Here is a 13,240-nt window from a genome sequence, read left to right on the forward strand (position 1 = left end):
TAGTCATATTTATAGTGGCCACTGGGTTTGTGCAAATTAGAAAAACAGCCATATGTAATCTGTATCTGGTTCAGAAGCTTTTTTACGGAATTAATAAAATGAGTTTCACAAACAACGAACTATTGGTTCCTTAGCTTGCCACCCAGAGTGAGAGAGGGAAACTTTCCACTCAGATGGAATGTTTATGTGGATTTCTATCAAGACAACTAATTATTAGCTATTTATTTAATACATTTCTTAGGTAACTTTCAGCAGAGCAGTTTTACCAAGGCTGCTGCAACATTAAAACATCCTATTCTGTATTAGTATAACATGCCCCAAAATCCTCCATGGAAAGGGGCCCCCTTTAAGGGATCCACTAGTCTGGGTATTTAAGGGTTGGAATCAAGATATTTATTTATTTATTTATTTATTTATTTATTTATTTATTTATTTATTTATTTATTTATTTATTTATATCCCGCCTATCTAGTCGATTAAGACCACTCTAGGCGGCAACTCAGCTTTAATGAACAGATCAATGAAATAACTATTGACTACTCTAACAACACAAAGCCTCCAGTTACCCTCTTCAGTTAGTCCACTATGGGGCAGTTCTCAAATCCAAAGATTGGGAGTGGATACTTTACTCTTCCCATGTAAGTCTTTAAGAGTTCAGAATTGTTCTCATCACTGTCCTCCACCATGGGTAACAGAGGATGTCTGTTGTAGCAAAATTAACACTGGAGGATCATTCTCACAGTGAAGGTAGAAGCAACAAAGAAGTGAGTGAGGTTGAGCAAAATTAAACTTTATTTTACCAGCAAAGGTACAACCCAGTATAGAGACAAAGGAAGCACAAACTTGCAACAGAGTTCCAGAAACTTCATACTCTTTCTTATCAGTAATAGTGAAATGCTGCCTAAAAGCTACCAACTGGCATACAGTATCCACACAATTACATAATATGGAGAAGTAGCTTATACTTTTTCCGTCATGTAGAGACAGGAGACTATTGATGGCTAACTGCGCAAGTCAAGGAATGTTTGCTGGCCAAGCATGTTTGACCTAGCATACCTAAGCCAGTTATAGCTTTTACTAATCTTATCAAATATGTATAATCCAGTTATAGCTTCTACTAATTTTATCAGGCATAGTACAGCAGGTAGTTAACATCAACCAGACATGCCTGGCTCCAATGTGTCCACCCAGGTTTCTCCCTTTTTTCTTCTTCTCATCTTCTTCTTTGACCCATAACCACCAATCCTCTCCCTTGCTGTCTTCTTCATCTCCTTTTAAAACTTCCAAATTTCCTTCCTCCTTTCTTAATCCTTCAGGCTCTGGGTCTTGCCCTTCCTCCTTTGTGACCTTTCTGGGCAAGAACCTTCTGCTGACTTCTTCTCCACCACATCCACCAGAGACTCTGGTAGGGTTGGCAACTTCATAGGGGGTAGTGTGGTCACCTTCCAGGGACAATGTAGTTCAGGGGAAATCACCGGTCTTACTACTGCAACAGATGGCATGGGAGATGTCCCAACACTGGACTGCTTTAGGCAACCCTTAAACAATATTAAAACATTCATAAATCAGAAATAAGAACTTAATTCTATTCTATTCTATTTCATTGGTAACAGAAGTAATATGAATAATTTTCAAAAACATTTTTGGTTTTAAAGAAAATAATTTTGAAAAAACTTTCAAAAATGAAAACAGATGGAGCCAACTGCATATTTTCCTAGAGAGAATGCCATGGGACAAAGACCAGAACTAAAAAGGCCTGCCAGCTTTACAGATCTCACGGTGGTCCTCTGACAATATTTGGCTATATCCATAACTTCGCTTAATGGATTGCTGCTTTGTTGTGGCGAAGGGGCTTGAGTAACTCAGAGAAGATATGGGCTATGCAGTGTAGGGACACTCAAGATGGACAGATCATAGTGGAGGGTTCCGACTAAAAGGAATCCACCTGGAGTAGGAATTGGCAATGCCACTCCAGTATCTTTGCCAAGAATACCCCATGAACAGAAACAAAAGGCTAAAAAATATGATGCTGGAAGATGGGAAGGTGTCCAACATGCTACTGAGGAAGAGTGGAGGACAAGTACAAGTAGCTCCGGAGCTAATGAAGGGATTGGGCCAAACCTGAAAGGACGCTCAGATGCGGACGGGCCTGGAAGTGAAAGGAAAGTCTGATGCTGCAAAGAAATACTGCATAGGAACCTGGAATGTAAGATCTATGAACCTTGGGAAGCTGGATGTGGTCAAACAGGAGATGGCAAGAATAAACATTGACATCCTGGGTGTCAGGGAACTAAAATGGACAGGAATTGGCAAATTCAATTCAAATGATTATCATATCTACTATTGTGGGCAAGAAGCCCATAGAAGGAATGGAGTAGCCCTCATAGTCAACAAAAGAGTGATAAAAGCTGTAATGGGATATAATCTCAAAAATTATAGAATGATTTCAATACGAATCCAAGGCAGACTTTTCAACATCACAATAATCCAAGTTTATACACCAACCACCAATGCTGAGGCAACTAAAATTGACCAATTTTTATGAAGACTTGTAACACCTTCTAGAACTGACACCAAAGAAAGATGTTCTTCTCATTATAGGGGATTGGAATGCTAAAGCAGGGAGTCAAGAGGTAAAAAGGAGCAACTGGTAAGATTGGCATTGGAGTTCAAAACAAGGCAGGGCAAAGGCTAATAGAGTTTTAACAAGAGAACAAGTTGGTCATCACAAACATTCTTTTCCAACAACACAAGAGGTGACTCTACACAAGGAAATCACCAGATGGGCAATACAGAAATCAGATTCTCTGCAACCAAAGATGGAGAAGTCCTATACAATCAGCAAAAACAAGACCTGGAGCTGATTATGGCTCTGATCATCACTTCTCATTGCAAGCTTAAACTGAAGAGAGTAGGAAAAACCACTGGACTAGTCAGGTATAATCTAAAACAAATCCCTTATGAATACATAGTGGAAGTGAAGAACAGATTTAAGGAACTAGATTTGGTGGACAGAGTGCCTGAAGAACTTTGGATAGAGGCTCATAACACTGTACAGGAGGCAGCAACAAAAACCATCCCAAAGAAAAAGAAATGCAAGAAAGCAAAGTGGCTGTCCAGCGAGGCCTTAGAAATAGCAGAGAAGAGAAGGGGAACAAAATGCAAGGGAGATAGGCAAAGTTACAAAAATTGAATGCAGACTTCCAAAGAATAGCAAGGAGAGAAAAGAGGGCCTTCTTAAATGAACAATGCAAAGAAATAGAGGAAAATAATAGAAAAGGACAAACCAGAGATATGTTCAGGAAAATTGGAGATATTAAAGGAACATTTTGTGCAAAGAGGGACATGATAAAGGACAAAAATGGTAGGGACCTAACAGAAGCAGAAGACATCAAGAAGAGGTGGCAAAAATACACAGAGGAATTATACCAGAAAGATTTGGATATCCCGGACAACCCAGATATTGTGGTTGCTGAGCTTGATCCAGACATCCTGAAGAGTGTAGTCAAGTGGGCCTTAAAAAGCTTCGCTAACAACAAGGCCAGTGGAGGTGATGGCATTCCAGTTGAACTATTTAAAATCTTAAAAATCTTAAAAGATGATGCTGTTAAGATGCTACATTCAATATGACAGCAAGTTTGGAAAACTCAACAGTGACTAGAAGACTGGAAAATCTCAGTCTACATCCCAATCCCAAAGAAGGGCAGTGCCAAAGAATGCTCCAACTACAATTGCACTCATTTCACATGCTAGCAAGGTTATGATCAAAATCCTCCAAGGTAGGCTTCAGCAGTATGTGGACTGAGAACTCCCAGAAGTACAAGTTGGATTTCGAAGGGCAGAGGAACTAGAGACCAAATTGCTAACATGCGCCAGATTATGGAGAAAGCCAAAGAGTTCCAGAAAAACATCTACTTCTGCTTCATTGACAATGGAAATGCCTTTGATTGTGTGGACCATAGCAAACTATGGCAAGTCCTTAAAGAAATGGGAGTGCCTGACCACCTTATCTATTTTCTGAGAAACCTATACAAGGGACAGGAGGCAACAGTTAGAACTGGATATGGAACAACTGATTGGTTCAAAATTGGGAAAGGAGTACGACAAGGCTGTATATTGTTCCCCCTGCTTATTTAACATATATGCAGAATACATAATGCGAAAGGCCAGACTGGAGGAATCCCAAGCCGGAATTAAGATTGCCAGAAGAAATATCAACAACCTCCAATATGCAGATGATACCACTCTGAAGGCAGAAAGTGAGGAGGAATTAAAGAACCTCATAATGAGGATGAAAGAGTAGAGTGCAAAAAATGGTCTGAAGCTCGACATCAAAAAAACTAAGATCATGGCCACTGGTTCCATCACCTCATGGCAAATAGAAGGGGAAGATATGGAGGCAGCAACAGATTTTACTTTCTTCGGCTCCATGATCACTGCAGATGGTGACAGCAGCCATGAAATTAAAAGACTCCTGCTTCTTGGGAGGAAAGCCATGTCAAACCTCGACAGCATCTTAAAAAGCAGAGAAATCACTTTGCCAACAAAAGTCCACATAGTCAAAGCTATTGTTTTCCTGTAGTGATGTATGGAAGTGAGAGCTGGACCATAAAGAAGGCTGACCGCTGAAGAATTGATGCTTTTGAATTGTGGTGCTGAAGAAGGCTCTTGAGAGTCCCCTGGACTGCAAGGAGAACAAACCTATCCATTCTGAAGGAAATCAACCCTGAGCGCCCACTGGAAGGACAGATCCTGAAGCTGAGGCTCCAGTACTTTGGCCATCTCATGAGAAGAAAAGACTCCCTGGAAAAGACCCTGATGTCAGGAAAGTGTGAAGGCAAGAGGAGAAGGGGATGACAGAGGATGAGATGGTTCGACAGTGTCACCGAAGCTACCAACATGAATTTGACCCATCTCCAGAAGGCATTCGAAGACAGGAGGGCCTGGCGTGTTCTTGTCCATGGTGTCACGAAGAGTCGGACATGACTAAATGACTAAACAACAATAATATCCATAACTTATATGCAAATGTCATAAAGCATAAAATTTGTGATTCATTAATGTAAAGCCTTCAATTGAAGATCCAGAATTGTGTTTCTGAATAGACCGTAAATCATAATGCAGCAGAAAAGTGAATCCTCTCAGTTTTCAAAATTTGCTCCACACATTCCAACACTAGAGGAATGTTGATAAAAGTGTTAGTAACTGAAGGTCTGAATGGAGTGATCTCAAGAATGGACACATGTTTATAAAAGATAGGAAAAGAAATCTTGTTACACAATGAGTAGCCTTGCTGTCTTCTAGGTATTAAAGATATGGCTTTTGGATACTACCCCATGAGATTGCTTAAATCCAATATTGTGTAGCTGGAGCAAAAGCGGGAAAGGGCCCTTACATAGTATTTGGAAAGATCAAAAAGCATGGTTTAGCTTTTACTACTCACAAACAGCTTACATGAATAGAAATGCATGTAAGTTCAGCTTAACTTCAAAGACCTAACTTGTTATCTTTCTGGCAAAACATCTTTGCTGACGAAACATGCCCCCCAGGAGCTCACCCTTGAAGCTGCTTGCTGGAATCAAAGCAGGGAGACAGAAAGAGGAAAGGCAAAGGAGAGAGGAGGGCCCTTACCTACCATGCTTGAACTAGGATAGCCTGTGCCCATTAGATATGCAGGAACTCATGCATTTCATAGGGCCCTTCTTCCAGAATTCTATAGCCCCTGGACTCCTTCCACCAGCCAGATCCCCTTGAAAGGAAAAACAATTGGAGGCGGAGGGGGGAAGCGAATTACACTCTTTGAAGGTTACAGGAGTGGTTAATCATCCCGCTTTGGTGACAGCTGCGTCACTATCTAGATGCAGGGGTGCTCACCATGCTGGTCTATGTGCTTGTAGTCTCAAGAATAGACTACTTTAACGCTCCCTACCTGGGGCTTCCTTTGAGACTGACGCAGAAGCTACAGATCGTCCAGAACATGGTGGCCAGGTTATTAACAGGGGTGAAAAGATTTCATCATATTTCCCCCACTCTACCCACCTTACAATGGTTACCTATCTGCTTTTGAATCGATTTCAAGGTGTTTATATATATATAAAGCCCTAAATGGTTTAGGCACTCGATACCTGGCAGAGCTCCTTCTTCCACCCTGTTCTACCCATATCACCCATTCCAGTCAGGCCGGGCAGCTGAGGGGCCTAACTCCAAGAGAGGTCCAAAGGGGGAAAAAAACTAAAAATCGGGCCTTCTCGGCAGTGGCCCCTCATCTCTGGAATAATTTACCTGCAGAGATCCATCTGGCCCCCTCAAGACCAACCTAAAGACATGGCTATACAAGTAGGCCTTCCCTACAGTCATCACCTGGCCTATTTCTTTCCTTTTTTCCTCTTTTTCTTTTCCATCTTGTACTCTGTGATTAATTCAAATTTTACCTCTAGTTTATTTTTTATGTTTTATGTAAACTGCGCAGAGTAGACACGTTCTAAATGGGTGGTAAATAATAATAATAATAATAATAATAATAATAATAATAATAATAATAATAATAATAATAATAATAATAATAATAATAATAATAATAATAATAGTAATAGTAATAGTAATAGTAATAAGTTGTTGTTGTTGTTGTTGTTGTTGTTGTTGTTAGCCAGATTGTTTTATACTCTCTCAGTTGATATATTGTATTTGATCTTGGCATGCATGGCCAGCTATGGTTCAGGTCACACTTTGCATGTCCTAACTAAAGATGCAAAAAAACTGCTGAATCTGATGTTACTTTCTTTCATGCAATTAAAAAAAACTGCTAGTTCTTTCAATTTTGTTTTTAAGGAAAATTGCAAAATTTGTTATGTTCTTACCAAAAAGTGAACCAAACAGAATTCCCACTGGTTTGTAATATGTGTTCAAGAGGTATAGCTATTTTAAGCATGCAGAGGACTATGTCATGCCTGCCTGCCATCCAGCCATTAAAGACAATGAACTCAACAGAAAAAAGATGTGACAAATCAAAATGACCACACAAATCAAGTTGAATGCCTGAAGGCAAGTCTAAACCTAGAAACTGTAGATGAACAAAGCCTCTCTCGTATTATTTTCTTGCATATTCAGTTACTGTGTTTGCAACAGAAATATTTCAAGTTGCTTGCCCACTGCTTGGCAAGGAAGTGTCAAATGTTGGTGAGTTCTTATGGAAACAAAAAATCTAATTGATTGGTACCCCAGCACATACTGTATGTACTACACAAGCATCCTGGATAATGTTAATCCGCATGGAAGGAAGAAGACTGTATTTTAACTGGCAGCCACTGTTGCTTGATTGTCTGTTTGGTGTATCACTTATTTTATATTCCACACTTAGTTAAGTGCTCCACACAAAATACTACAACATGAAGATTGTGGAAAATTGCAATTTTTTGACATTCTTGATTGTTAGAAATGCAGCAGAGGAGGTAATGTTTTGCCTCTATGAAAGTATATGCTGCAGGCCTTTTTCCCCACTTTAAAAGAAGTACTTTTCAAAGTTATCTTTTGCTATGATACAATTGTCCTTAGGCAGACAGCATATTTAGCTGGGATTTATCAGGTTGACTATTACAGTTATTCTAGTCTTTCCAGCACATCCAGAAACTGAATCCAAGATCACGGGACAAATAAATGGGATGAACACAAAAGTGGGGGGAAATATTTCTGTTTCTGGAATGCTACCCCAGCATGATAAATTATGATACTCTCTAACAGGCATTTAGAAGCCAGGACTTTAAAATGTTACACACATTTGAATTTTGTTTATCTTGCTGGATTTCCAGCGACTTTGGTGCCAGAGGGGAAGGACAAGGTGCCAGTTCACCTGCAGAAGCCGACTGGACTGGAACCTGGGTCTTTGTTCACCACTGGCAAATAGATAGCGTTTCCATCAGACTAGAGGCAGCAGGCTAGATAAAGAGGCTGAGGAAGGCTATGTGGCATGAAGAACTCTGTCCGCCAGGGTGAGGGCAGTAGATAATTCACAAGAGCAGGTGGAAAGTAGTTTGTGGACATTCTTCAAAATAACATCACTAGCAGCAATTGCATGTCATCAAATTAATTCTGACTTATGAAGGCCCTTTTTCATGGCTTTCTATGAAGAAAATACTCAGAAGCGGTTTACCATTCCTTTCTTCTGGGGCCATCTTGAGACTTGTTCATAACTACATGGGCTGGCTCTTCCCCTAGGAAGCACAGTGGGGAATCAAACTGCCAACCTCTGGCTTTGCAGCCAAATACTTAAATCACTAAGTTATCCAGCCAGCTTCTACAAAATAAGTCCCACTAAAAAGTGTTGTTTTTAGAAGCTGTGGACTCTGTTATTTACTCCAGACTTGAATGCCTGGTTAAAGAAAACTTGTTTTAGGTTATTATGCCCTTCCATTCCTGCTGGGCCTGTCAATTAATTTGCAATTTCACACACACACACAACCCTACCTAAACAAAAATAAAAATGTTTCTTTTAGAACAGATACCAACTGGAAACCCCAGCATTTTAAATTCATTCTCTGCTTTAATTTAAGAGATAACTCATTCCTGGTTGCTGGGTTTTAATGCACTGTGCCTTTTTCTACAAAGCAATATACGTGTGTAATTAATAAACAATTTAGTATGTTGAGAAACCTAGGAACTTGGCAAATGGTCCGGGGGATATGAAATCTCAGGAAAAGCAGCACATTATAAGAAATAGTAAGTAATTACTTATGTAAGCTTTTCTTTTTAAATTCTAAGAACATTAGCTACTAATTACCTACTAATTACCAGTACTTCAGCAGGTGTATGCACTTAACTGTAGGCTAAAACCCCTGTGAAAAACAAACCCCTCACACTCCCTCTCAAGATTAAAAACAGAATCCCCCTGGACCTCATAACATGGCGGAGGTGCAGCAAAGCTGTTTACATGGCACTGTCTTAACTGCCTGATTGCTTAAGGTGAAAACAGGCTCCAGTTACTCTGCCTCTGTTTTCTCATTAATGTCAAAGCAATTTACTGAAATGAGTAAGTGGACCAGTAACCAAGCGAAGTCCAGAGGGTGGGACAGGGGAGATACACATCTAAACCATGATTAAGATGTCTCCATCACGAGTGCATTTATCTCACTTCTTTAGCAAGCTGGCATACTCTTTCTGGGGGGAAATCTGTGGGTCAAAACTCCTGGGTCTTGCTCCAGCAAAGTTAGTCATGAATTAAAACCATTTGAAACTCATGGAAAAAGTTGGTTTTGGACTACAAATGGATGAATAAGGCACTCCTCCTATTGCCACAGTGGGAGCTGTTGGCAATATCTGGCAGTTGGCATTTCATCTACGAAGTTATCTTGCTTAGTGCTGTGCATGTGACTATTAGAGAAGAAAGTGACAGTAAGGTAAAAAAGGAAACAATAAAATCCATTTGGAAATAAAGCAAGTGGAACAGGATAACCAAATATGCTTCCAGGAGCCCCTGGAGATGTTTTCAGGGCTGTCCCTTTGTCAACCTTGGATGAAAGAGACAGGAGAAACAGGAAGTGATCTTAGAGAAAGGAGGGGAGCCAAAGTGTGTTGATCTAAATATACTGTAAATCAATAAAGGACAAGAGGGGGGGATGCGCTCTGGCTTTCTCTCTCTGCCACCCCGTTCATGCACTACTCTTCCACTTTTGGGGATAGCATTCAGCACTTTAGATAGGTCATACATTCAAAATTTTACTGACAGTGGAATCACCAACCTTCACTGGCTCCCTCTCCAAGAGCAGGCGATGTGATAAAGAAGCATAGGAGACTTTGAATGTTCCAAGCCATCCATCCAATTCCTCTCCCCTCATACACACTGAGGTATGAACACAGAGGTCTTCACATGAGGTGGTGAGATATCCTCACCGCCCAAGGACGATATGTGTGTATATATCATCCCTTCTTGCATACACCCAGTGTGCAGACATCAGCAATGGACATGATCCCACATGCTCTACATGTTAAAAGTAATCTTGTGAATATGCCTTAATTCACCATGATTTAGTTTTTCAATGTGCAATTTATAGGTTCCATGGCATTTTTCTCAAATAGAAAGATTTCAGATTAGCTGAAGTTGACTTTGAATATGATAATTGTTCTGGTAGCATTGTTCTTTGAAGTCAGAGTTAGATGTTAGATACAGAAGCCTTTTCAAATAGAAGGAATAGTAATGATTTTTCCATTTTTATTTTTATTTTTTTAAGGCAAAAGGCTATCCGCTTTAGCCTTCATTTCATAATAACATGCTAAGGGAATTTTTAAAAAGCCCTGTGTTCATGAAGAAACAAATATTAGTACAGTGAAAATTAGATCTCTCTTCATCAATGTGCAATCTTCTGTTTGTCTAGGCTGACATGTTCCATTGTATTTCAACTAATTACTGCACTTTATTAAAAATGATGAAAAATTCATATACACATATATATTTTATGTTTTTTGCTATGCTCTTAGTATTGGAGTTAACAGAAAATATTACTGCATGATATGCCTACATAGCCCTCAGTTCTTTCTCAGGTTATCATTGCAGGACTCACTCCACTGAAAAACAAGATAGCTCAGTTTAAAGAGAGGAACTACCGTGTATGGATACATCCAAGAATTAATTGCTTGGTACACCCAGCCAAATTATTAGAGCCTCACTTTCCAGAGGCTGAAAAGGTATCGGTTGGCAGGGTTGAAGAAAATGGAGAGAGAGAGAGAGAGAGAGAGAGACTGTCTGACCAGGGATAATAAAAACTGCATCTCATCCAAAAGGTACTCTGTGGTCATAGATGGTGAGCGGAATATCTGCCATGCATTTACACATTTAAAATTCCACAAAGTTTTCCTTTCTAGCCACACCAGAGTGCATGTCTAAGTGGTAGAAAGGTCAAAACAGATGAAACCAATGGCCACGGTGGAAGCATTTTCAAGCCTTTGCAACTGGATCTGGATTATCAAAGGCTTTAAAAGCTTCCTTATCAAAAATGGGGATTTCCTGTAATTTCACTTTGAGATACCCAATGGGATTCAAAGCACAAATAGTAAGAATGTCCAAGAACAATACACAAAAAGATAGTTTTGACACTGGAAAACAAGATTTGAAAAACAGCAAATTAAAAAATGTAGTTCATATCCTACAGAATGTATAATGCATATGATTATTTCAAGTTTCTCTTTGCTGCTCATCCTTCCTGCCATATCTCCCCCTCCAACTCAGTTTCAAATACATACAGTTCTGTTCCTCTCCCATGATTATGGCCACATCATTCCTTCCATCCAGTCCTTCACAGATGCTTAGCTGTCAGAGATGTGCAAACTGTAGAAAATGGCCAATGGTGTAGTAAATCACACTAAAGCAGGCCCATTAAATTAATGGCGATCTGGTGAGTCAACTCCTTTTTGTTCCATTGTTTCAAATGGACCTAACTTACTGTGCTAGTCATTAGACTAGGCCCATTTGAATCTATGGAATATGGAAGAATTGACTTAACAAATCCCTGTTGATTCAATGGCCTACTTAAGTGTGATTTACTACACTAAGCGAGAGGATTTTGACCATAGTATTGCTTGGAGCTTTCCTACAGCCATCTGATTGGTAATTGAAGGGAAATAATACTAAATTAGATAGGCCTATGATCCAGTGTGGCTCTCCTTATAACTCCACATTATTAAATGTTCTGTTTAAAACTCTAAATTTCTCTGCTAAGACCACACAATGGCATATATGTTACTCTATCCTTATAGCTAGAGTCAACAGAAGATAGATTTACTGAATAAAGGAAACCAAGCCTTGATTTTACAAGAAAACACCTGAGTAGAACTGTGAAAGGTAGGTCCTTTAGGAGGTCATTCATTCATTGTAGCACCAAAAGTTGGAGGCAAGTTGACAGCACATAACAGCAACAAATGTCTATGGCTGAGAGTGGTTCATGGATCAGGTGTGGTGGTGGGGAGCTAACTTGAAATGCATGGAGGTTCCTCTTTTTATTTAGTCCACAAGCTACCTCTGTGGTGTATGACTTTTTCAGGCTTATCAACTGTTCAACTCTTCACACCATGCTTGCTTATTTTTTCCTTCTTTGCTCTCTCAGCGCTCGGAAGGGTGATTACTGAGATGATCTGAATACAAGTGGTAGTTCATTCAAACAATTAAGTGAGTCAATGCCCCTCAATACCTCCAGCCATTCTTCTCCTGCCTTCTGCCCTACCAGTGGTATGTATGCCAGTGTGTATATGTGAATGGTTGCTCATCTGTCTGTGTATGTGTGTAACCACTTTTGCCCAATGGCAGTGGGCATTAGCTGCCACTGCACCACACCTAGCAACAATCTGGAAAAGCTACCTGCAAGGCTGACTGGGGTTGACATGACAAGCCATCATCTCTGCTCCATTATGTTTCATTTGTAGACTTTTGTTGGTAAGGGAGCCATTATCTAATTGCAGAATATTGTTATATAGTGAAGCCTTACATTTACGTTTCTTCCCTCCACTTTGATAATTTCCTGGTTTTTAAATGTTTTTTCTCATCATTCCAGAAGCTTCGGATATCTCCTAAACAAAGGATTTAAGGAAAGTATGCTGAATTGTGGCCTCTGAAATTTTTTAAACAATTTTTTTATTATTAACTAGTACAAAAACAACTATAAAGCAACAAGGGGGGAAAGGGATTAACAGCTAAAGAAAACAAAAACATATAAACAGGCGGATATTTGCTTTCATACAATATCTAAAAAGCTCTTGCCTTCATGACTGTGATACAGGTAAAGGTAAAGGTTCCCCCTGACAATTTTTGTCCAGTCGTGTTCGACTCTAGGGGGTGGTGCTCATCCCCGTTTCCAAGCCATAGAGCCAGCGTTTGTCCGAAGACAATCTTCCGTGGTCACGTGGCCAGCACGACTAGACACGGAACACCGTTACCTTCCCACTGAGGTGGGACCTATTTATCTACTTGCATTTTGCATTTTGCATGTTTTCAAATCGCTAGGTTGGCGGGAGCTGGGACAAGCGACAGGGGCTCACTCCATCGTGTGGATTCAATCTTACGACTGCAGGTCTTCTGACCTTACAGCACAAGGCTTAACCCACAGCGCCACCACATCCCTTTGACTGTGATATAGTAATCTCTAATACATTCTCTATTCATATCTCTTTATGGGACCAATCATAAAACATTTTCCAACTTTCCTTAATATATATTCTTGTGTTCTCACATAGTGTCTCTGATAAACTATCCATTTCCGCA

This window comes from Pogona vitticeps, chromosome 4, assembly GCF_051106095.1.
Source record: "Pogona vitticeps strain Pit_001003342236 chromosome 4, PviZW2.1, whole genome shotgun sequence".
NCBI lineage: Eukaryota > Metazoa > Chordata > Lepidosauria > Squamata > Agamidae > Pogona > Pogona vitticeps.